Here is a 3,394-nt window from a genome sequence, read left to right on the forward strand (position 1 = left end):
GAAGAGCGATAGAGAGATTTACTCCCTCCTATCCTCCTGCCTGTCGGGGAGCACTGCGAGTAGCAGCAGCAAAAGCATGCAGGGGAATTATCTTGGCAGCGACACTAATGTGGTGACGGTTGTTGTTTCCTAAACTGATTTCCTTAATCCGCCGCTTGTTCCACACTCTGTAAAGACGGGGGCTTGTTTTTGTTATCTGGGAGGTCCCTCTAACCCCTTCCACCCACCACCCACTAACACACACCACCCACCAGCGTTAACACCTCTCCCCTCTACCTCCCCTCCACCCCCGCCTCCCACTCAGTCAGCCGCGCCCTAATTAGTCAGAATTAAGACGAATGCCTGGGCCTCCCACGATCAATTGGTATCGAGCGGACCTCCGTCTGCCCCTGCCCAGGGGGCTCTCGCGGCCGGCAGATCGTTTATATCAATCGCTTTTGTTTTTCTTTTCTTTTCCCCTTCCCCAGTCCTCCCGCCATCCTCCAGCCCACTCCCTCTCACAAGCAAGTAGCAGTGTAAGGCTCTTTGTATGGGATGGAGGGGTGGAGGGCAGGAGGGAGGGTGGGGTGGAGGGTAGGAGGGAGGGCGGTGGGAGAAGGACAACGGCAGGAGAGTAAATGGCGTTGCCTACGACGTTAACTTCTAGAGTTGTATCGACGTTACTGAAACCAAGTGGAGACCTGGGGTTAACGGAGAGAGTGATGGTGTATGTATGTGAGGTGTGTGTCTTTGTGAGGTGTGTGCCTTTATGAGGTATGTGTGTGTGTGTGTGTGTGTGTGTGTGTAGGCCTTTGTTTTGTGCGGGTGAAAAGCAAGGCTAAACTGACCAGTCCCTTTCGACGCTGCCTCCTTCAGCATTGTACTAACAAGCTCACCCTTTCGAAGCTGAATCCCCTCTGCCCTTTAGTGTCTGCAGCACGGCTGACTGAGGGGGAGATGTTAATGCTAGTGTGTGGTGGGTGGTGGGTGGAAGGGGTAGGACCTCCCAGATAACAAAAACAAGCCCCAGAGTGTTGAACAAGGGCTCTCGAGTGGCACTGCATCTCAGGCACTGCATCTCAGTGCAAGAGGTGTCACTGCAATCCAGGCTGCATCACATCTGGCCGTGATTGGGAGTCCCATAGGGCGGCGCACAATTGGCCCAGTGTCGTCCGGGTTTGGCCGGGATAGTCCGTCATTGTAAATAAGAATTTGTTCTTAACTGACTTGCCTACCTAAATAAAATAATTTGTGAATTGTTGAACCCCTTCTCTCCTCTCACTTCCTTGTTATTTGTTTGTGTGAAACAAGGCCATATGTGCTCCATACACATCTATCGATTCAGCCCCTCTGGACATTCTCTCAGCAAGGGTAGCAGGGCAACCTCTCTCTACCCCCTCTGGTCCTTCTCCACCCTTCACACACCATCCCCCTCTACCACATCGAGCTCCACTCTGTGTCCGCATTGTGTGGCCAGCCAAGAGATCTTAGACAAAAATGAAATAGAAAAATGATGGGGGTGAAAAGAAAGAGTATTTAGGTACAAAATGCTATTTTTTCCAAGTAGCCTACAGTACTGCAGAGTGTGTCCCCTGCATGGGTCCCTAGATCCCTTTGACTTCCTTTACTTTCATCTGCATAGCACATTCTAGGCCTGTGTGGTGGTGTGCGAGGAGAGCATGGTGCATTGTCTACCCTGGGGACAAGCTTAAGACTCTCAGGTTAGCGTTAGCCGCTTCTCCAGGAGACGCTTGGTGTGCAGGTCTGGTGGATTAGCCATGCTGTGGCGAGCTTTAGGCTAGCTTACGTTAGCCATGCCGCTGATAACGCTATGCCAAGCTTGGACTTTAGGCAAGGTATTTTGGCCATGCTTGGTGTAGTTGGAGACTGAACCAAGGTTAACCATTGCTATGTAGTGCATCAGAATGAGGTTGTGTATGATACAGCTGGAATGCAGACCTGATGAATTATCTATGCTTGGACTTGGCCTTGGTATGCTACAGTAAGACAGACCTCAGGCTCTTCTTGTCGCTCAGGCTTGTTGACTGTGGCAGGACCAGATGATCTCTCTCTCTCTCTCTCTCTCTCTCTCTCTCTCTGTAAGTGCGTATTTTGAGTGGAGAAGAAGAGAAAGAGTGTTTTTGTGTGTGAGCTCCCTGCTCTTTCTGCCCTGGCCCTAAGGCTGCGTCTGTTCTGGCATAGTGACTGTCCTCCTCTCTTTCCCTCTCTCTCTGTGCCTCCTGCTATTTAGTGACGAGGCCTGCCCTTTCCAACCCCCAAGACATGGGCTCTACGCAGCATGCACTAGACAAACCCCATCTGCACAACCAAATATCTCTCCATACTCTGTTTCCCTGCACTCAAAATATGGGTGGAGCGAGACTGGTGATAGAGAGAGAGAGTGTGTGTGTGTGTGTGTGTGTGTGTGTGTGTGTGTGTGTGTGTGAGAGAGAGAGCTTGCTCCATATACTATATATAAAGGGATAAAGGGGAGGAGATCACAGCAGCTATTAAAGGATGCATGTGACTATTAGACCACTCTATCGTCACCTCCCCTTCCCTCTCCCCCATCCTTCTCTTTCTCTCTCACTCTCACTCTTTCTTTATTTCTCTCCCTTTCTCCTCTCTCAGCACTTAAGAAAAGAGTATCATTTTAATCCTCGCCCCACCGTGTATGATGGTGACGAAGTGCCATGGTAAATATTAACCAGTGTGTTTTTTATTGTGCCCATTCACCTGTATTTCTCCTGATTCTCTGCTCTCTAATGAGTCTCAGAGGAGTGTACTAAGAGTTCCTTAAGTTCAGATTAATTCAGCAGTGAGGTGTGTGTGTGTTTCGTGTGTGTGTGTGTGTTCCGTGCGTGTGTGTCTATGTGTGTACCTATATGAGTGTGGGAGTGTGTGTTTCTGATTCTAATTGTTTGTGATGCCGTAATGAATGTACCATTGGGTGAGAGGGGGAACTGAGGCATGTCAGTTTTATGTTGTGTCCTAAACCCCTGATGCGGCTATAGCATAGCACTACTATAACACTAGCCTCGTAAGCGTTCCTGTGAGAGGTATCAGGGGAACGAGACATTGCAGTAGCCATATTGGATGCTGATGAAGCAGAGAGCAGGAGCTGTGGGGAGAGACTAATTTTCATACGGGGCCCAAGCCTTGGCATTCTTCGACAGCTTGGCATGTCATGCAGCCAGCCGCCATAAATGTCCCCCTTGGGAGGCCCAATGGTACAGGTCATGGGTGGGCTGATGAGCCCCTGCCAGGTCTACTGCCCAATCGGGCTGTCACAGATGGCAGAGAGTAGCACTGATGTGGCAGGTCAGAGGGCAGAGGTCATGGGAGGAAGATGGGGTGAGGGTGCAGAAGGGTAAAGATGGGGGGGGGGGGGGGGGGGGGAGCTTAGAGATCCACT

This window comes from Oncorhynchus mykiss, chromosome 12 (genome assembly GCF_057628025.1).
Source record: "Oncorhynchus mykiss isolate SJ-2025 chromosome 12, ASM5762802v1, whole genome shotgun sequence".
NCBI lineage: Eukaryota > Metazoa > Chordata > Actinopteri > Salmoniformes > Salmonidae > Oncorhynchus > Oncorhynchus mykiss.